Source organism: Odontesthes bonariensis, chromosome 14 (assembly GCF_027942865.1).
Source record: "Odontesthes bonariensis isolate fOdoBon6 chromosome 14, fOdoBon6.hap1, whole genome shotgun sequence".
Taxonomy (NCBI): Eukaryota; Metazoa; Chordata; class Actinopteri; order Atheriniformes; family Atherinopsidae; genus Odontesthes; species Odontesthes bonariensis.
Window position 1 is genome coordinate 25133252 of NC_134519.1, and position 23728 is coordinate 25156979.

At 39.1% G+C, this 23728-nt stretch overlaps 1 protein-coding gene across 2 annotated transcripts in view; it reads right to left on the minus strand.

The window, feature by feature from the left end:
• brinp2 (bone morphogenetic protein/retinoic acid inducible neural-specific 2) overlaps positions 1-23728 on the minus strand; it is a 244119-nt gene that overhangs the window by 32713 nt on the left and 187678 nt on the right. The gene's annotated exons all lie outside the window — the stretch shown is intronic.

The window sequence follows — 23728 nt, forward strand, 5'->3', positions numbered from 1 at the left end:
TCTCCTACATCCTACACTGAAACATGCAAGATACAAAGACCACTTAACAAGACTTCTAAGATCACCCACACATCATATGAGTAGACACTAATATTACATAAACCCACGGTGATGGATGATAAGACAAGTGTTAAAAGCATGTCTGTGCAAAATGATCCAGTCCATACTGTGCTGAGATGCTAAATTTAGCCTGTATTTATCGATCAAACTCTGTTTGTTTTCCACTCTTGAGGCACCAATAGTGTTCTATGGTGAGCAGGTCAGCAGTTAAAGGGGAGAACGTCTGTACGCTACTTTATAGTGAGCTTTTCTTCTCCCAGTGCTGCGGAGAAGAGAAGTATTTCAGTCTTTCCTGTAAGTTGTCAGAGATGCTTGTAGCCGTGGGCAGAGTAAAGATAGCTGCTTGCTGCTTGCAAGAGGCTTAGACTGCACTGAGCTCTCCATACTGGAGCAATGGAAATGACTTCCCTGCGGGCACTGGAGAGTCGGGAGGAAGAAAGATAGATTAAAAGAAATTGGCTGAGAGAAGGAGAGAGATAGGGATCACAATAAGGGGATTTGGCAAGTGTTGGTAGTGGTCAGCTTGTGTGGGGGAGCCACTTCCTCCTCCCACACTTAACCTTTTACACAGGAAGATGTAATTAAAAAACCTAATGAAGAGCCCATTGTGAATTTATGAACAGCAAATTTGGTCCCAATTATCTCTACCAATAAGCTGTCACTGCTGAGGTGAGTAATGAGGGGCCGTAAATATCCCATGTCATTTGGCATTAAATGGAAGGTGATCATCCGATCATAATAACCTGTGTCTCCTGTCTAACTTGGCTGAGTTAGAGGCTGATGTAAACAGATATAAACTGTTTGATAAATTAGCTGCTTGTTCAGTGAACACAGCTTACAGTCTGACTGAAACATTAAACGTTCTGCCTTGGCTCATGATAGAACAAACAGTCACTCAAGATCGGTGATAAAAATGACAGTTGCAATTTAACACAAAGATGCACCCTCCCCACCACAAATACTCTATTCTGACATTTTTAAGAAAGTGATACAGATCTAAAATGGATTCATACAACTAAAGTTTTGATATATTTTTACATTTACATATCAAAAGGATACATATTTGTTGTGCTTTCTGGGTCCAGTTTCCACTTTCCATTGAAAAGGATAAAGATCAGAGATGATTTCATTCTTACTTTTTAGTCACCATTTGTTAACCATCAATCAGATGATCTGACGCTATTTCATATTCTAAACCTATTCTTCATAATGTGAAACTGACAGTGATGTTAATAGCAGCTTCTATTGTGGAAAGAGGACGTTCCAGGTGAGCGGAGTGGCAGGGAGTATTGATGAGATAATACAGTTGCTCTGCAGTTATTGTTGCGGCTCAAAAAAAGTTCTAAGAGCGAGCTGAAGAGTATGCGTGTTCTTCTTAATGAGCACAACAATAAACACCAAAGACCCGAACATGTCTGTTGCTGGAAAATAAATTATTAACTTTTTACGAGGTCACAACATTATCGTAAAGGTATGATGAGGTGTTGAGACAAAAACTAAATATCACAGTTTGGATTCAAATGTGTTCTTGAAAGGAATAAAAGACCTTTGCCACTGTGGTTACAACAATAATCAAGCTGTTACTGTTATGGCATGCCTGTGGTTATACGAAATGTAACTATGGGCCATAATCATTTGGGAAAAACAGTCTTACCCAGAGCTCAGGGATGGGCGATGCTTTTCAAAATCTTTAAACAGTGATTGAATTCTAAGAAATCAAATAGAATATATACGACTATCATCTTATGTTGATCGTTTTAACCAACACTTGGTAGTAATACATTACTACCACCACAACGTGGCATAGGAGATCGCATCACTACTGCAAGACTCCTGTGCTTGGTGCTGTGAGATTATTTGCTAATGGTGTACATTGGTGTACATGATCCAAAGTCAAATACCACACCCATCAAACAGTTATGAGTGAATCCTCTTCAAAGATATAAATAAAAAATTAGGTCCAGTTGGAATTCTGCCAGGCAATGCTAACATAAGTCAACCATACCAATGCAATTTGACCACTTACTGAGATTCAGGTCGCAGAGACACAGCAGAGACATTCTCATTTAATGACAATAAGTACAGCTTAGCACTGTGTCTGAATAAATAATGTGTCACTAAAATATGACCTGTGTCCACCTGCCTGGCTCTTCAACTGTTCACCTTGAGTAAGTTTGTTCTAAAAGAGAAGAACTTTACCAGGCACTGAAAAGAGAAAAGAAACTGTCCTTAGCTGTAGAGCCAGTAATGAGCGCCTAATTAACAGAGAACCTTTTGCATGGTCGTATGCGGCTGTGACTCACACTAACAACAGATGAAGTAACACAAGTATGCACACACACAGACACACGCACCAGTGAAAGGATGCCATTTGATGGGATGTGTATTTAATTGAGTCTCCTGAGAGACACACTGGCACTTGGTCGTTGGAGAGCCTTGGTTCAGCCAGTCAGACCAGCAGCTGGGAAACACTCGCCAGCAACAAAGAGCAATACACTCTTCCCAAAACATGAGATTTTCAGAAGAATTCCCTGAATAAGCAAGTAATTCACAAGCCAAATTGGATCTGTCCACTATTTATACAAAAGCATGTAAAAGGTAAAATGGCGACGTTTTCTGTGCCTTACTGGGATTTTTTTCTGATCTTTTATTTCATGGATTATTTCAAGTTATGATGTATTAAATCTTATTTGCTTATTTGAAGGGATTTGTCATTCTGCTCATAGTCCCTAATGTTTTATTCACACATTTTTAGTATTCTTCCCTACATTTACTGTATTTGGATTCTAATGAGCAGAAGTACCTTTTTTTAATGATTGCCTCAAACGGAGATCCAATCCAAACATGCCACCTAGCAGGCATTGCACCAGACCCCTCCTTTGAACAGCTCTCATGTCTGTCTTCCATCAAGGTCTATTTGGATTTGCCCCACAGAATTATTCACTTTAGGAGACCCTGGCTTGAGCATTTGCTTTAAACAAAACAGCCTTGATAATCACTGTACAACACGAGCTTCTCTGCCAGTATAAAAACCTACTCAAAGAAAGGTCTTTGTCAGGTTCCAAAAGTGACCAGAAGAACAAAAATGTCAGTGCAAGCGGCTGAAACAAAGCAGGATTCATTACTGCACGCACATACTGTAACTCCCTGGGTTGCCTTCACCCCTTACACACTGAATGATTATTGTTATCTAACCAACATAAGGCAACAACCAAAAAACAACAAAAACACAAACAAGGGTAGCTTCCGTTGCAAGTTGTTCCATTATGCTTTTGACTCTTCCCTATTTTGGCCAAGAAAAAACCCAAAATATCTGTGTCTGTAAAGCTGTGCATAGGATCAGCTCAGAGGGGATGCACAACCATGCCAAAGCTCTGAGTTTTCAGTGCAGGGTGGCTGCTGTTGTTGGGAAAAAGTTCAAAAATCTGGATGGAGCCTCACTGCTGCTCTGCTCTGAGAAGTTGAGGTGCCTAAGGCATCTGATAACAATGCCCCCTGGGTGCATGGCTTTGGAGGGGAAGGCTGAAGGACCAACCATGGACCCCTTAGAGAGACAGAGCTCTTGGCATCTAAATTGGTTAAACTTGAAATGGATTAAGCAGTTTAGAAAATGGATGGATGGATCTTTTTGCTCCTATTTGGTATATAATCTTTTCAACTTTTGAAGCTGAAATGATTTTTTCCATAATGGAAAACCAACCCTTTTTAGGTTCCCATTTTCTATTATTTCAGAAATGTTAATATTTGCAATTGAAACCTTTGTTTATTCATAAGGATATATATAGCCTTGAGAAATATTTGTGTTAAATTCCAAAGTCCTATATCTGAAATCACAAACATTTATCAATTCTTACATTTATAGTTTAGCCCAATCTTTTTTGGAAGGTTCACTACTGATGGCCAAGTTTTTTCCAACAGGCTGTGTGTTATTTCTCATAGAATGTTAATGTTGTCCCATTATCTTACCTTACTAACTATTTTACTCAGCCCAACCTTGTTTATTTTCCACCCCAGTATATTCAGTTTGGTGAAGGCCATAAAGCTTTTGTGTATCTGTCATGGTGAATCTGAGTCTTCTTTGGAGGGTGTCTGTAAAGACCAGCTTGGTACAGTGTCCACAAGAGTGTCTGGCTCAGATTCATCAGGATCAGCTTGGTAGTAATCCTTGAGCTTTGGAGGATTATTGGAGAGTAAGACTATGTGAGGGTTTTAGTGGAAAAACATCAGGCAGTCTGCAGAATAAACTTGACCACAGGAAATTGAACCTCCAGCAAGACGATGATCTGAGCCATATGACTAAAGTGGTCAAGAAATGATTAAGAAAGAACAGCATCAAGGGTTCAGGGTGGCCCACCTAAAGTCCAGACCTTAATCCGTTTCAGAATATTTGAAGTCTGAAGTGATGACAAAGAAGTCAGCCTAAAAGAACTGAAGATCCTCTCAGAGTTGGAGTAGTTCAATATCCCGAGGAAACATGCAGGCGGCTTGTTTGTAATTATAACTTTGTTCACATAGTCTGCGTCTCCATTTGTCTTGTGCCAGTGTGTCGTCTTTGCTGCCATAGACCTAGTCTCGTCAATGTTCTGCTTGTCACACGTTTTACGAGTCTGAATCCTTTTGCCTCCTTGCGAGTGATTTTGGTTTGCAATTTTCATAGTTTAGTTTTTAAGTTTTGGTAGTTTCATAGCCGTTTTTGTTGCCTCCCTAGGAGTGATTTTTTTTGTTTCAGATTTATAATAAAGTCTGCCTTTCTGCCAACTCTCCGCATCTGAGTCCCCACTTATGACAATAAATAGCTTTGAACATAGTTATGCCGTGGTTCTATGAGCTATTTTCTTTATTTTTGCTCTCTATTATTGTCTTTTTTAGCTAAATCGTTAATTAACGAGAACCACTGTCCCTGGGCAACATGAAATTACCTCCATCGTCAAGTTCAAAGGGCATGTTTACCAATTAACATCATAATGATAAACTCTTTAGAGTCTAAATTTCAGGCTGACTAAAATTTCAAATTGGTGTAGTGGGAGATTTCTGCAAACTCATATTATCTTACGATTCCAGCCGCATCGGTTACCTGGTAAGTGATGCATCCTGATAGCACCTCCATACGACCATCTTAGTTATGCTTCACAGAGGTTGTCTACAAGTAGTGAGGCGGTAGAAGTGATAAGAGTGTGGTATTCATTACACTAACCAACACCCTCCCCTCACCACGCTCACACCCTGGAGGGATTGTGACCTCCTCTTTCTGCTCTTATCTCCACCTATATGGAAGTTAATGTGTTATTTGCGTGTATCCTGCAGCTGAGCCCGCTTTTGTCCCCCGCTGTGAAAAACTCTTACAGGCTGTTCAGTTTAAAACAAATGTGCAGTACTTTTGCAAACAACAACGAACATCACACATGGTGGGAAGTGACTCTGCTCCATTTCCAGTTTGACCATCTTTCTCATTTGCTCATTGTTTGCTTTTCTCCCCTTTACGTTTCACACATCTCATAGACACTATACTTTTTTCAAAGTGGAAATCCTCCTCTGTCTCCTCATTTTCTCTCCTCCTCCCTTGCTCATTTAATCTCCTCTCCTCCTCCACTTCTCATCTTTCCTTTTAATCTTCTCTTCTATTCTCTGCTTTCATTTCCTCCCCTTTCCTCATCCCTTACTTTCCTCCTCTCCACCTCTGTGTTGATTTACAATCCTTCTGTTTTCTATCTTATCATTTTATTCTCTACATGTGTGAAAGGATTAATAGCTACCAGTTTATGCCTCTGAGAGCCCTCACGTCACCTCCTCTCACCTAGAGCAACGTCCTTAGATGAACTGCCGCCGCCCGGCTATTTGTCAGCTTGCGACTCAAGTCCTTGGGCTATTTATAGGCCTGGGTGTTGCATACGTGAGGTATAAAAAGAGCACACTGAGCACCACTGATGCTTCTTTTTGGGCTTCTCTTGCTTCTGTCCCCTTGTCTCTGCCCCAGGGTCCTTTTATTTGAGTCAAAAATCAACCTGTACCTATCTATATCTGGTTACATGTCACTTCAGAGCATCTCTCTGCCTCTGTCTTTCAGCATAATCCTCAGATCCGCCACCCTCTTCACCCCCTCCCGCCAAAACCGCCTCCTCAGACATCTGTGCTGGTTCGCCGATGCCAGCGGTCAAGTCTTTTGGGAGATCACCGCTTTCCACCATGACACGAAGATAAAGAAATCAACTGCCCACTCGCTCCATCCTCCTCCTCCTTCCTCTTCGGCCTTTTCCATCTGTGTCTGAATTTGTGCTGCAATAATGAGGAGTTTTTTTTAAAAAGCTGGGGGTTGAGGAAGCTGGTGAGACAGGGTCGACTACTGACCACTGAAGTCAAAGAGAAACAAGCATTAAAAGGAAAGCCTCAAAGACATCAAAGAAACATGATGTTAAGAGAAATACTTCAACACAGTATGGGTTATGAGAGAGTATAGAAATGCATTCTGAGGAGTGCACTTTGATACTTATTCAATAAGTCTGCTATGTTTTATTTTCTCACTTGACTTGACAAGTTCTGAAGATGAATAATATACTTCTTCAATGTTTTAAAAAAAGGCAGCCTCATTCGTTTGCCCACTCTCTGAATATCTATACCAAGTGTTCAATTATAACGAATATACCAACCAGGCTTTATGCTGATTGTAATTGCCTCAAAAGACTATTAAACTATTCAGACTGAAAAATACAGCTTGATTTACATCATAGAACTTGTGTTTATTAGCATCTCATTACTAGGTCCGTGTTGAGTAAATGCTGAGTATGAGACACCCAGCTGACAAAACTAACAAAACCTTAGACACGTTAGGAGTAGTTAATAGACTTTGAAGAGAGCTCAATGTCTGGCTTACAGGAAGCGAGAAGAAAGTTCAGATATAATACGATTAGATACATTTTACTACAATTATTGATCACTCTTGCCATATCCCGGAGCACGAAAGCTGCCGGTTTACTGATGCCTTGTTGTTACTTGGATATTTTTACTAACATAACAACTAATGTATTAAAAAAGCAGAGATAGGTAGCCCAGAGATGGGTTATTTTTCAAGTTTCTCCGAGGTGTGGTGGCTGACAGACTGACAGCGTCAGACTGACGGGTATACTTAGGCTGCCTGACACAGTAACTGGAAACAGATCCTGTCGACTCATTCATCTATCATAGTTGTTGTGTTGCCACAACGACATTTACAGATTTTGTTTAATAAAAAGGAGAAAAAAACACTTTTAAAACATATTGGGACCTTATTACAGTTACTGGACATAGAAACATGGTTTGCCTATTGGCATGTATTTCTTTCTGTACTTCAAACTTTTCATAAAGGTTACAGAGGTCATATAAAGGATCTTACATTTGGACACAATAAACAAGAAATCTTTCATTTACAACCCTTTCTCTATTTGTAAATGGACTATTTTCTTATTACCTTCCTCCCCTTCCCTGCAAATTAGTGTTGTGTTCAATGCAATAAAGACAAGGGAATTCAAAATCATGTCATTTTTCAAGATCAAGTAAAAAAAAAAAAAAAAAAGCTTTTGTGTCTGCTGCCTTTTTGGGAAACCTTAACCAAGTTACCAACTAGATTATCCGAACCAAGTCAAGTTACCATTGAATGCAGCCTAACAACAGCGGCTGGCTGCTTACACTCACCCTCCTGTCCTTATATTTACCTTCATGGATCACAGTTAGTACAGCTGTGTGAAAATAATCCAGCATCACTTTGAACGCTGCAGTTGCAAAAAATTGAGATGCGTTATTTCCTTTCCCTTTTTTAAATAATGTTCCAATCATTCTATTGCTAAAGGAAATAATAAAATAAATAACATGAGTGAAGAAGACATCTCCATAATCAAAGATGATGCTGAAGGTGATTATGAACACATCCAAAGTCCACCTCATGCACAGTTTATATGTAACTACCACCCGATGCGTTTGTAGTGGACGACCACTGTCGTAATTTGTTCCTTGAACAGACTCTCTGTGATTTAAAAACGACCCCTTGCTGTTATTTGAACAGACTTTGTGACAAACATCACGGTGTTCTGGTGACTGGCAGCCTCAGTGCAGTCAGCTCCACAAACACGAAACACACACTCTCCACAAATTGTAGAGAAAGCCATTTAAATACTTTTACTCCCCCGCTGGTCCTAATGTAACACTCCAGCAGTGACCAGTGGCTGCTTTCTGTTTGCAGGATTTTTAAAGCCAAACGGGATTGGTTCAGACAAAATGAGCCAGAGAGGCTGAGGAAGCTGCATTAAACAAGATGCTTTACGTTCTGTACTAAAAAACTGAATTTTGCACTGAGATAACACTCACACTCACAGACTTTAGCTCCACAATAAATAAAGGCAGATGTCAACATAAGCAAGACAAAAAAAACAGGAACACATGACTATTTGGAAGATCTCATAAGGCATGTGTCTTACACAAAAGAACTAAAGTTGATTTCTTCTCAAATATGCTAGTTATATATGTGCTAATTAGCTGTGGCAGATGAACAGCAGAGCATCTGGCCTTTACACACCAAAGAAATAGTGAAGCATCTGCATATATAGACTACTTAGCTTTCATTTCAACAAGGAAATTGGAAAGGTTTATTCTTTAGGGGAATTATGCGCACAGAGAACTTTGGAGAAATTTCTAAAAAAAAATAGATAAATAAAGAATGAAAAAGAAACATAATGGAATACTATGTTACATCACAGCATGGTATTTTCTTCAGGAGTTCGCCTGAACTACATTTACTAGATTAAAAAGGATGAAATGCTCTAGAACAGCTGGATATGTAAATAAGAAACTTTCAGGGCGTTTCTGTTGCTCCCTAGTGGCCAAAAGAAAAAAACTGGTATTCTAAATAATTTCCTACGTTTGTTTCCTACTTTCATGAAACCACAGATGATTCTACAGATGCTTAAATCCACATGAGAGGAAGCAGTGTCATACAGAAGGTGTGATTCTCACAATGCACCTAAATATTGGTTAATTTTAGATCAGAGCTCAGATGTGAGTCCTGACATTCCTTTATCTACCAGCAGGGAGACTGCTCACTGACTTTTAAAACCATTTCATATAGCTTTTACACTGGGGGCAAAGTGGACTGAGGCTGTCATTTTTTTCTTCTGTTTGAACACTGCAGATCTCAGTAACCAATTGGAATTCTGAAATTGAAGCCTGTAACTGCTTAAGACCATAGGCTGTATAGATAAATGCATAAGAAGTACTGAGCCTTGTGATCAACAGGGCACTCTGGCAGCACCTTGACCAAAGGAAACTAGTGAGCAAAGCTGTCCCAAGAAGATAATAGTAACACCATATAATCTGAGAGATGGAGTTTGGAAGTATTTTGGATTTCGCACTGTAACGGGTATAGTGAAAAACAAAGATAAGACTGTTAGTGGACTTTAAACAAAGCAGCTGTCTTACTTTTCTGATAACAAATCTGCAAACTCATCTGCAAGATTGTCTCCCAAGTGACACAGCGGAGGTAGCACATATAAACGAGTCAGCAGTGGGTTTTCAATGTCATCCGACTGTGGCCCATCTCGCTGCTTGAAAAAGTAGAACTATTCTCAATTTTCCCATCACCCGGGCAAAATCCGACTTTTCGCTGCTGGACCAGAGCTGTCAATGGCACAGTGTGTAGGCTGTGTGGCAGAGCATTTGATACAGAGGCAGGAGAGAGCATGGCGGGTCAAGTGAAAAGTCAGCAACCTCCCTTCCTCACTCCATCTGCCCGGTACAAGATTCAACCACTTTCAAAAGAAAAGAGCACGCCTCTACTTTTGTTTGAAAGCAAACACTGCTTGCATGTGTAATACACTCTGACACTAATTGAGCAAACCGGACATTTGAGAAGTAGAAACATGGAGGCCTTTTGGTTGTATCAGATTTGATCGATGCCGCAGAACTGATGAGAGACACTCAAACTCACACACGCTTTAACTTTGCCATTACATTTTTCCTGAAGAAAATGAATGGGTACATTTTGATAATGAGGTCTTTCAAAATACTGTCAGAAATCTTTGAATATAAAATGATGTTGCCTTTTTCAAAACACCCCCCTCACTTTTGCAATAAAAAGCTTTTAAATCATCAGCATTTTGGCAACTTGGTAAGTTTGGTCTCTGATGTGATTCAGCTGTCGCTCAGGCCAGGAAATGGAGAAGTCACCTTTTACCACTCAGTCGTTGAACAACATCAACGCAGGAGGAGTGTGACCAATTCATTGCAGGCTTCATGAAATCCATTAGAGATTAATCAAAGTTTGAAAACATTGGTGTTTGGGTGTGTGGGTGTGTGTGTCTGTTAGACTTTGTGTTGTGTTGGCACACTTGGAGGAACATAGTGAGCCTTTCTGGCATCAAAATGAAAGTTTTTTTTAAGTGTTAATTTTGAATACTCCAGACATATAAACATTACATAAGCCATGAAATAGACCCTCTTATAGCTCTAACGTTTTACCTATCAGGGCATTAAAAACAAAAAAACACCTGGTCCCTACCAGGTGATATGAACAAGACAACATATCGCACCGATACATTATTCATTCAATAAATCAAAGCCAAAATGCAAAAGCAGTTGCTGAAAAACCAATCACATCCCATGATTCAGTAACTTGTAGATTCAACTTTAGCAGCAATAACAACAAGTAAACATTTTCTGTATGACATTATCAATCTGACACATCACGTTGTGAAGGAATTTTTATCCACCCTTCTTTACAGTGTTGGTTCAGTTCAGGGAGGTCTGCAGCATTTGTCCAAATCACATTGGTTCAGGAATTCCACAAGTCTTGTGGTTTGTTCAGACGTAGCTTTGTAAAGCTAAGCTGTGCTGCCATTTTCTTTATAGAGAGAAGGGACTCTTTCCTGACAAGCCTTCCAAACAAGCCATATGTTTTCAGTCTTTTGGTAATTATACTGTTATGAACTTTGACACCTAATGTGCTAAATAGGGCCCAGTGATAAAGTATCTCTTGGGTTTTTCCAGTCTCTCTGAGCATTAGACAGTCTGCCCTTGGGGTAAACTTACTGAGCCGTCCACTCCTGTTAGGACTGGCAACTGTCTTGAAAGTTTTTTTTTCTAATTTCTCTCTGTGCAATGATGGACTCGTTTGATGATCGATGGGCAGCAACAATTGCTTTTCTAAGATAATCGCTGATGTTTTTCCTCTTGGAATTACACTAACACACTCCTGAAAGGTTAGGATCACATTTTGGCTTAATTTTCTGCTAAGAACCAGATCTTTTTTTTATTTTTGTTAATTATTATGTCCTGATATGTCAAACCTTCTTTTTCACATGACAGTAATTGATGAAAATGAATGGCTAATGAACCAGTGTTTGGAGGCAACCCACAGCACTACGATGTGTCACTTTCTTAATCTAATGCAATTTCCAGCCCTTATCCTCATCACATGAAATACTTAAGACACACCTGCAACATGGGAAATGCCACACCCTTACTTCAATAAACTTAGATAAACTTGATAAACTTAGATAGATGCTCATTTGATACATTTATAGATAGACCTCAGGCAACTAAAGCCCCTGGTAAAGCTCTAAGAACTAGACAGTATGCTTGTTAAAATGTTCAACATTAGGCACAGCTCACTGGCTGTGCCTAATGTGCCTAAATTTTTGATTTTAGACAAAGCCCTTGTAAATGGTCTGGATTTATATGGATTTATATATATTTATATTTTCTAGTCCTGTTGATGACTCAAAGTGCTTTTACACTACGAGCCACACTCACCCATTCAGCCATCCATCTTAGTCTGCACAGTCTATGTAGGGCTTTTTCTCTTTCAAACACACGCTCACACACCCTTGAATGCATCAGAGGCTTGGACTGGGGAAGATGGCGATCAAACTACTGACTCACTTATTGGCAGATGACCGTTATGTTTTCTGAGCTACAGCTGCCCTCTGCATTCCACCACGCTGCCAAAGGACACTGCTTCCTGTTTCAACATCAAACGCATTCAACATAAAATGCAAAGTATGGAATTTACTCCACAATACCCTTGAGCCTCTGGTCTAGTTGCAGACTTCTAAAATATTGCTAACATCTTACTCTAGATTTCCTCAAACAATTCCAGCTGTTCTGGTTCTCCTTTCAGTCATCATTAATGAAGAATGGTGCAGGCTTCTGCATGAGGACTAACCTACTTCTCATCCGGTGCGTGCTAAGGTAGCTTTAGCCTTAAATAAACCATGACATAAAATGTACGTTTTAAAACTAAAAATATACACCATTAAATATCATAAGATCTCAAAACAAAGCCATAAGAGATTAGGAATTTTGTGTAATTTATCTTAATCTATATATATAAAAAAAAAACTGTCCTGCATAAATATCACGGCTCGCTTGAATGCTTCAGCCCTCTTCATGTCCCACTAATTGATGAAAGTATCTTTCAGGAACTGACAGACAGGTTTAGGAGATGGCTTTCAGTCCATATTTAATCTGAAAAGGTTCAACAAGATACTGCAGCTCATTTGTCCAGAAAAATACTTTAAAAGCCTGTCTCCAGGTGCTTTTAATGCCAGGTGAGTTGCAGTTCTAGAATATGGCGGCCATAAAAATATGGCTTGCTGGTAGCTTTATGTTCATGTTTATTTTGCAGAAAATCTGTCATTTTTCTTCTCCATGGATTTGTTGTATTTCTCTTGACTATTGACATGAACACATCTGAATTTATTCTCTGAGTTTATTCTTTAAACCTCAGTACTGTCTCTAATAGGTATTTAAAAATTCTAAAATCTAATGTTTCAAAATTTTTCTAAAATTTAAAAAATACTTTTTTTAAGTTAAGTTTTTTTTTTTTATTCTTTTTTTTTCTTGCCCACAATGAAGCTACCTAATGCAGTATTTATGCAAACCTTTATCATAAAATGGTCATGATTGAAGATCTTGATGAATAAATTTGATATCAAATAAATATTATATTATACCAAACAAGCATTAAATGATTTGAAGACAGAGTGTGTGCAATAACCCTTTTCTTTTGTTTTTCTCTCTATGTACATATAACGTTGGAGTTGTTATTAGCTTATTAGCTCTTCCTCAGCAGGTATCTTTGGTCTGGTGTTATGGAGCTTGTTGTCCCCTCTTTTCCGTCCTCTCGAACCCCAGCTGGTCGGGGCAGATGGCCACCGCTCCTGAGTCTTGTTCTGCCAGAGGTTTCTTCTTGTTAAAAGGAAGTTTTTTTCTTTCCACAGTTGCCTGGTGCATGCTCAGGAGAGGGGAACTGGATCAAAGAGAAGTTTTGCTGATATCTGTTGGTTTTCTTAGATTTTCTTAGATTTTAGGCTACTTTCTTTGAATTGAATCTGTATGTATGAGTTGAACAAATTTGGAATTCAATGAATTTGTTTGATTGGATTGTGATTGGATGACAAGGAATCCTAATTGGCTTGAATTGGACTGCATCTACATTTGTTGTGATTTGGCGCTATAAAACTATAACTGAATTGAATTGAGTAACAAAATTTGAAATATTACAGGCAGAGAAGCCACTTGACAATCAAGAGCACTCAGACGGCTCTACCTCCACAAAGACCAGTGCTGTATTTGACCTGATCACAAAAGTGATCCTAATTTACACCAATATGAAATGGGTTCTTCCTTTGCCCATGCTCTAAATCTCCATCACATCCAATGAGAACTGCTTTGATTGCTTTTGCATGATTATACGAGTAAACAAATGACAACATGCACATACCTCTACCTTGGCTCTAGCCTTGGTAAAGAAATATGAGGCTCAAAGGCTCAAATGCAGAGCTGCCAAGTCAGTTTATTACTTGGACTTAATTCTATCTCAGACTTGGCAAAATCCTGAAAGGCAGTCAATTGCAATAAATAAAGTCACCACTTCTTTACGTTTATGTATTAAATGTGAGGGCTGTTTAGCCTTAGGTACGGATGATATCTTCAGCTTTCAAAATTTTGCTGCCTCTGGCCATTTGTTTGAGAATAATTGCATAGTGACTTTTCCTGAAAATGGAAATTATAATATATATTGCCTTTCCCAGGTGTCCACTCGCTCTTCAGCTTTTTTACCGCGTATGTTAAAGCTGAAGCCCCTAAGGGCCAAAGATGTCAAGATTAGAAAGAATGAGGACAGTTTGGATCCTCTCCTGTTGTGCTTCTCTGCTGGAATCATGCAGAATATATAACAAAATATTATAATCTTTCCAATCCTTTTTTTTGTCACTTAGCCAAAATTTGAAAAGTGATTCAGGAAACCTTTTCTTAATCTGATTTTAACTGGTAGGATTATTTAATTTAGGGCTTGAGGTATTCCTCACCTGACATTCCAGAATAACCAGTCACTAATCAGTCAAGGCCATCAGAACTTTTTTCATTTCTAGGTTAGCTATTATCAAATCAATAAAACTTAATACATACCTCATACCTCACATTTATGACTTAGAAAAAGTCTTTGACCCAGTCTTTGTGTTGTGTTTTTGGCATTACCTTTCAATGTGCAGTAAAAATGATCAATTTAGAACAGGGGTCTCCAACCTTTTTCCCTCTGAGAGCTACTTTAACAAAATAAAAATGGCCGAGAGCTACTTGTGTTTTGTAACATTTATTATCATCGCTCATTTTGAACAAACAAACTCAATAAGCCTTCTTTTCCTGAACATTTACAATATGTTACTGTTCACATCTCACATTCTGTATTAAAACATCACAAAAATAAAGAACAAAAATTGCATTCACAATAAAAACCATTTAGTTCAGTTCAATATTGAGCAGTGAAGGTGTGTGTGTGTGTGTGTGTGTGTGAATGTGTTCAGAAGTTCAGCTTTTTTAGCTAGTGAGATGACTGACACTGCAAGGAGTCAACAAGAGAGGTGTATGCTGGAGTGTATCCACTTAAGTTCACTCTTATGGAGTCATTTAAATGTTCATCAGTCAGTCTCGTTCTGAGCTTTGATTTCAGGACATTCATGTCAGAAAAAGCTGACTGACAGAGGTATGTAGACCCAAACAAAGCAGACATTTTCAGAGCTGCTTGGTGAAGATTTTCATAATTATCTGGCTCTACCAAGCTCCAGAAATGCTGTGAATGCTGCTGAGACTTTAAGTGCACATTGTTTTGAAGGTTTATAACCTCCATTTCCTCAGGATCGACACAGAAAAGTTCAGCCATCTGTCCTGAAATCTCACTTATGTCCACATTCATGAAAGGGTTGGCCATAAATGTCAGACAGGGCTCAAGTTTCTCAAAGTCACTGAATCTGTCAGCAAACTCCTGTCCAAGCCTTGATAAGAGGTCACAATACCTGGACACATTTAAAACGCTGGCTGCACCTGTGTGACTGTCCAGCATCTTTGAGATAGAGGGGAAGTGCTGAAATCTTCTGCTTTTCACTTGCTGAATGTACAATGACAGTTTTGCACTGAACGCCTTGACAGCACTGATCATGTTGTCGCCATCGTAAACTCCTTCTCACTAGCCTAGCAAGCCAGACCTGTACAGCTTTTATTGACGCTGGATAGCAGTGTGGGCGGGATAAATGGTTGTCTGTTAAGTTGCCTCTGCACTCAACGCCACGCAATAGGATGGCGCAACAACCAATCAGAGCGTCGTCCCACCAACAGAGCAAGCTGGTAAATTAAACTTTTACTGTACCCGGTGAGCAAAACTCCGAAAACGTCCTTTTTTTTTCAAGAAAAACTTAAGTGCAGTTATCTGTTCGTCTCGCAAAGAAAAAAATATATTTAAATCTTCTAGAGTCGCTGCCAAAGCCAACTCGAAAGACTATTCGCTGGGCCCAGCCACTGTTTACCTCTCTCTGGAACTACAAACTGAAACGTAGCACCTCTGTCATCACTAGGTAGCCCGGCCTCCGACCCCGCTCCTCACGATTTGATTGGCCTGATTAAGTTTAGATTTTCAGCCTCGCAAAACGACCACAACTGACTAGACTGCGCCCAGGAGCAAATTCAATTTGCGGTCGCTGGACTCATCAAGATTTGCCGAGAGACCAATTAAGTTTTCAAATTAATGTATGATTCATTGGCCCTTTGGCGAGCTACTTGGAAAGGGGTGGCGAGCTACTGGTAGCTCACGAGCGACGTGTTGGAGACCCCTGATTTAGAACTACTATCCAATATAACTGCACCCTTTTGGTGCACCCTTTAATGTTTATATTCATAAGGCTTTTAAATTATAAACAAATCTAAAATATTAAAATAATATTATGTTTTCTTTTTTAAATTTAACAATAAAAAAGTGCAATAAACATTTATAATAAGAGTTATTTCATAACACTATCTGAGAAATAAGTGAGAGAAATTACATGAGAAGGAATTGTTGTACAATGTTCATCCAAGTTGACATCCATCTTTAGGCCAAAAAAAATATAAGAATTCCTCTTTGTGGTTGTGTCTTAAGAAATCCAGGAAGTGCATTTGCTACAAGCCAAGACAACATGTTTTATGACTGCAATAAAGGAGAAACTGGGCTTGCATTCAAAGCAATGGAGGTCCTGATAGCGTAGAGTGGCATCCATGCCAGGACTATTTGGGAGTGGAACAGAGTATCAAACAGAATCCTGTTAGCTCACAAAGATGTGTTCTCATTGACGTAATAGAGGACGAGAGACAATTTGATGATCTGTAACTTGTTACAAAATTACAAGAAGAGGAATATAATTCAGAAGGCAGAAGGTGAGAAGACCATTAAAAGGGAGATAAACATGATACATGACATGTTGCTGGCAGTTGCAATAAGGAGATGATAGTTAAACAGAGCCTCCTGTCATTGATCCGAAGGTAGCTTTGGATTAAAGTAACGTCTGGCTATATTTCATCTTCCACTGAGATTTCACTCTACCTAATGCAGTGCATATGAATGGAATTTAATTAGGACGACTGATTCGTTTATAAGTATCACTATTGTAGATTCTGGTCAGTGTGTTTTTTTTCTTTCTTACTGGAAACCGTATCCTAGTTACTCCAAATAAGAGTGCTTCCAATGCAATCCATGTGACTGTTTAAACTCTCTAAGAATATATTGCTTTGGGTATGAGTTGAGAGGCAAACACAGCAAATAAACAGGGTAAATAGAAGCAGCGCTATCTGCATACCTACCACAGAGGAAGAGAATACATTTTCATTTTTAAAACTCATTTTCTTTACAACACAACAAATTCTCGAACTAATCAACAAAATAGTCTTCAAAGACAACTCCTTTGAACATTTTCTGATGTGACATTCAGCAAGGTGACATCATTTATCAGTGCCTTAGAAAATGGCATTTTGGGATAACATCTATCCTGAAATAATTCTCAAATGTCTTTCATTCTAAAATGCCTGTGAATGTGAAGTTTACAGTAGAACATCTGTTATTCCAAAATGCCTTCATCCGCTGTTTTTTGCTACTGCTGTGCAACGATGCAGAGCAATTATTGGAACAAATATCCTCAGTGGCTGCTGTTGTTCTTGTGCCAAAAGTGAAATTTGCACCTTGTTGGAGAGCTTTAATTGCTACTCTATTTAAGGTATACGGTACTTAGATTAGTGAGAGGTCTCTCAAAGAGAGCCTGTTCTCTGAAGTATACACGTGTTCTGTCAAGGTAACCCACAACAACACACAAGTCTTGTGATGTTGTGCTTTCATACACGGTCTGACGAGCTGGTCTAATGATCATAATCTGTTTCTTCATTTGACATAAAAATCTAATGTTGGAGTGGCAAGTATACCAATTAATGCGGGAAATGACAATGGGAAACTGCAGATGCAACAGTTCCTCACAAAGCTGACCTCTAAATGTTCATCTCACTTTGTCTAATCACTGTCACTATGGACTATTTTTATTATCAATCCACTAATAATATGAATAATATGATATACAGCTGGGCTGAAACTTTTCATGGAAGCAAGCACATAATGGCTCCATATTATCCAAACAATGGCATCTGAATGGCTCACATTCTGACAAAGTCAAAAGTTTTGAAACTACTCAGCATATGGAAACGTCTACTTGAAAACTTGGTTCCTTCCATGACAAACATCCTTTTGACAGAGCAGAAGATGGAAAACCCCCTTTCACACCCTCAGTATTTCTCCGTGTGGTTCTAACATCACTTCCTGCCCACCCTTGGAGCAGGGAATTGAATCTTAATAACCAAGAGGCTCCATCATATGCTACATGAATGAGGGACCTCATTTGTTAGTTATACACTTTCCTCACACTCCACAAGCCAGAGAACCCAATATGTGAGCTAATGTAATTACACAAAGATCCAGCTTAATGGGTTACACGTTGGATGGGACATGCTACTGAGACACAGTACCAATTTTAACCCCTAAATCGGAATAGCAAGTTAATTATTGTCTGAAGTCAGTCATAATAATGTCTGGTGGAGTAAAGGCCCACCCTTATGAGCTAAATGCATGCGTAATTAATCATTTTGTTTTTATTTAATCTTAATGTGTCTCAACTTGTGCAGTTATCCATCTTGTGGTGTTGGTTACTCATTGTGCTAAAAAACAAACGCCTACAGTATTTAATTTAGAATCAGTCCCAGAGATACTGTCCTGCTTCTGGAAATATTCAAAGATAATGCGCTCTTTGATGCTAAGGGCACTTTTAAATTCGTGGATGAGAAATCCATCCATCTTCAGCTATCTTAAATAAATCCAATACGGAGCAGAGCCAGTTGGTAAAATTGAATTCTTGTCCAAGACAGTCAGGAGAGGAGCAAAAACAGCAGTTGCATCTATGTTAACTTCTAAAAGAAGTAAAACCGACCAAAGCTACCAGAGCAGAATGATAACATCCTTCTTTTGGCTGGATAACAACTTTCCAAGGTCACAAATGGGAAGATTAGTGCTGGAAAGATGAATATTTTCATAAATATCTAGCAAATCCTATATCTAAACTAAAGCTACCAGGCAGTCTATGTCTTCCTCTGAGAGTAGCAAATAAGCTGAGCTATATATTTGAAAAGAATTTATCACATGTTTGCTTTGTAAAAACCTGGATGCCAACAGGCACCAGGAGACACAAAAATGTTCTGTTCATTTTGGACTATTCTCGGGATTCAGTGAAAACGCGAAGCAAAACAGATGAAATCCATCTCATGTTAGTTGGTCTTGACACAATTTGAAAGAAGATGAAACATTAAAACAAAGCATAATAGTGATGTTCGCTGTAGGATGAGTCTCTGTGTTTGGTCTCTTGACAGGCACTAAAACAATATATGGCAGCTTGTACATGTTATTTTGAGCAAGTCGCCAGCAAGACACCAGCTCTAGGAAAAAGAAGCAAGTTAGAAGTTTGTTCGCCGTTATCCAGTAAGGAGGTCGGCTAGCAAGCAAGTCAGGAATAAAACTTAACCACATATGAGAACCGTGTGATTCATTTACAACACACTATAATGAATGGTATCCCTGTTGGTATCAGGGAAAGCACCACACTTAGTACTTTTAAATCAGGTCTTAAGAAGTGGCTAAAAGCAGGGCAGCACTGTGGACATTTTTAGTCATTGATTTTGTGTACTTGTGTTTACTTTATCATATATCATGTTTTTGTTTCGTTAGTTTATTTTTAAATTGTGTTTTCCTACTTGTCATGCAATATACTGTAGGCCTATTCTGCACATAGTCTCACCCAATATTGTGTTTTGTTGTTATATTTTTGTATTATTATTATTATTAATTTTAATCTTTTTTTTTTTTAATTTAACATCAATTCCTGTCCAGGGACTACAGATGAAAATTAGCCTTTTGGCTATAATCTGGCTCAATTGTATGTTGTGCACTGTCCCTGTTAAATAAACATTAAACTAAACTAAACTAATGGGATGTTTTGTGTGAGAGCATCTGACGTAGCAAGCGCTTGAATAAAGCTTGCAGCTTCAACTATGTCTTTTTGTAAGGAAAATATCATTTTAAAGAAGCCTCTTTTCATATTTACAGTACATTATTAACATAATTTCAATATTTAATTCTTTTTTAAATATCGTGGTTTTCATCAGTTCTGATACATTACAACATCCCCTACACAAAGTGATCATAAAAACATGTGAGCAGTAGAACCAAGGAGTTTTTTAAGGCAATCACAAAGAAATGTTCGCTCCATGGCAGACACAACACAAATGATAAATATTAGACACTGTAGATATTAGAGGATGTTGTGCCAAGATGGTGGGTTTCCAATTTAAAAAAAAAAGACAAAAAAAAGTATGGTGTTCTCTGGGTTATTCACAACTTCTCAGAACATATTGCCTTCAAAAACACATTATTTCTATTCACAAAGCAAATAATATTTAGAGCAATGAGCTCTTGCGATTTGTAAGTGTGTGTGTGTGTTGCTAGCTATCAAGTCAGCTTTAGGTCTTTGTTTTTCAAACGGTGAGGGACTGAGGTTTAAGGGCATTACTCCCCCTTTTTCTCTCACAACCTTTTTATCTCACAAATATTCTGATTTAGTCTCTTCCCTTTGCCCCTTTTCTCTCTCTCTGACACACGCATGAAGAATCTATCACACGCACGATCCCCCCAGTTGTTTTCTTCTCGCCACAATAAATTTATCAGCTCATCCCAGCAGATGAAAGTCAACCCAACTTCCTTGGCATCCCCAAAGCTAAAAGCCACCGTGTGTGTTCGATGTGTGTGTGTTTGCATGTTTGAGTGAGGATATGCAAGAAAAGAGGTGCGATAGAAACACAGAAAGAGGAGAAGAGGGAGAAACAATACAAGCTAACACAAAGCTCTGAAAGTCTGACACTAATCTACATGGCAAATATCGTTACTCACCATTTTGCATTCATATTGTATCCAAATTTACTTCATGCAAGGCACTTGTGTGAATGTGTAAGTGGATTGTGTGTGTTCCCTAAAATTAGATGAAACTTTGATGATCCCTCCAACACAGACACGCCCGCGGCAGTGCAGTTGACGCCTGTGCCATCCTTGTGTGTGTGTGTGTGTGTGTGTGTGTGTGTGTATGTGTGTGTGTGTGTGCCTTCCCTGGCATTTTTAGCTCATTACTCATACACACAATACTCTGAAAGCACTAAAGGTTTACTTTTTTTCATGATAAAGAGCAAATAAAGAGCTCTGCTTTTGATGAAAAACATGTAGTCAGCACAATGAGAAAAAACACACAATTACTGGTCTTTCTTTTCACTGACACTCTGTCAGTGCATCTATATAAAGTGTAGATACCTAGCAAAAACAGCAACTCTGGAATATCAGGTGCTGTCAAAACAAAGCTAAATGAACGCACAGCAACGCTGCTTACCTCCGAAGTGTCACACGCAATTTCCACACAAATGGCAGCACACACCCCATTACCTGAACTCTGCAGTAAGACACAAAACGACAATGTGCAGTGCACTGCCATAAACCTTCGTCCAATTAAATCCTACCAACAACTTCCAAATCATTAAGAGGTGAGCTGGTGATGTGTTGAAATGGAGCAAAGAAAAAAAGAAAAAAACTTTAGCCAATTTATTGTTGCCCTCGTTGGTCTTCAGCATTGCCACCTTTACATCACACACCTGTGTCTCTGGCTGTGATAAATAGTTTTGATAAAGCAGACCAGCTTGTTGAAATGCAATTTAACAAGAGAGAGATTGTACACCTTATGGGGTCTTAGCCACCTCTGCTCAGCGTGCAAAGACTAGACTTTCATTCCAGTGGCGAACAAGGTGTAACATTACTACAGTAAGTCTGCGGTTGCTTCAGCAAGAAAGCTGAAAATGCATATCACCCTGAATTCTGCTCAATAAGAATGTGAGTGCTGTGTTTCCAAGAATTAACGAGTTGAGACAACACTAAATCTCCATTTTGTTTAAAAAATGATGCACTTTTAAACACTGCTTCATTCAAAAGGGATGACTCATACAGCCAAAAAGCTATCATGTAAATGTCATAAAAGGGCAGAAAAGCTTTCACTTTTATTCTTTATAAACTTAAACTTAAACTTTTCTTTTTCACTATTAATAAGAACAAGATTGCTCAGTGACCTCATCCTCCACCAAAATCAATGCTGTATTGCACTATTCTAACAAAACTGTTCCCAATCAATACCAAAAATTGAACGTGTGCTTCCTCTTCCCATGCTCGAGCTCAGCTCCCTGGCTTAACTTGCCTTACTTTAACATTAACCAGGATGAAGTGGTCTGGAAAACAAATGGATGAAATCACAAGAGCAAACATGATCAGCCGGGCTGTAAATAATCAATAAATACTAATAATCCCTGATTTCCTTTGCCAGTCTCCAGTCATTTAAATTCATCCAGCCTACTGCTTAGACTGATTGGTATTTTGTGTGGCCTGAACCAGGACAACAGTTGTTTCTTGACTAAGAACACAACTAATGAATACTGAGGGATAACGCATGATTAGTCAGTCATTACAATAGGCAGGATTAATGCTGCTGTCAAACTGTTAATCTTTAGTATCATAGATCTCTACTTATTGGTGAAGGAAAGTCTATTTTTCAATTTAATCAGAAGATAAATAGTATAATAGGAACATAAAATAAAGAGGCAACTAAATCAGAAGGTTTTTGCTTGTTGCTTGGCAACAAAGTAAGGAAGGAAGTTGTGAGAATGTATATATAGCTTTTTATCATGTGCGAAACCCATGAAACTATTAAAGGGACACTCCACCCATTTGCATTAGGCTTTGCATTGTTAGAAACCCAGTCATACTTTTGAATGGTCATGCAACACTCTCTCATTTCCCCCTGAGACGGAAGAAATCCGTATTCACCTCTTTACACTTCCTCCTACAATGACGCAAAAATCGTCATTTTGCGTCATTGTAGGAGGAAGTGTAATGGCCCTGTCACACTGTTGCGTATGGCACTAGCGTATGCCAGCGTATGAAAATTATCATTCATACGCTGGTATACGCTGACATACGCTAGGGGAACGTTAGGCATAGGTTGTATACGTTTCAAGCACGCAGGCATACGTTGGCATACGCTGAGGCAGAAATAAATTTTCTAACATGCTCAAAACTTTTGTGCGTATGGTTAATACGCTAAGCATACGCTGAATACGCTAGAGGCACGATATAGGTACGTTACTGATAGGTCGAGAACGCTGGACATAAGTTGCTATACATTGGCATGAAGGTGTACCGTACAGCTAGCGTATTTATAGCCTCCGCCCGTCTGCCGCCTCCATCTCCGCCCGTCTGGCAACTGACATATCTGAGGCAACCGACGACGGGAGCGGTCAGGAGCAGGAGTTGGAGATCTTGATCGCTCAGAAGCATGTAACTCATCAGCCGCAGGTGCATCAGGCATTTCAGCAGGTTTGGGTGAGAATGATTCTTGTGTTTTTTTGCCTTTTCCTCGACCTCGGCCCAGGGCACGGGCAAACGACGATTGCTTCTTGGGAGGCATGATCGAGATGAATGTCTCGAGAGATGTTGATAGCGCGTCGTCTACTGCAATAATGGAGCAATGTGGAAAGGCTGCTGATATAGGCGCGTTGAAATGCTGGGCATGCGCAGTTCATATGCTACTCATACGCTAGTCATACGCAGAGTACGCTGGTTATACGTTGTTCATACGCTGACATACGCTGGCCATACGCTGTCAATACGCTGACCATAAGCTACTCATAGGTTCCATTCGGTAAGTATTCGCACAATTCTTTATTTTCA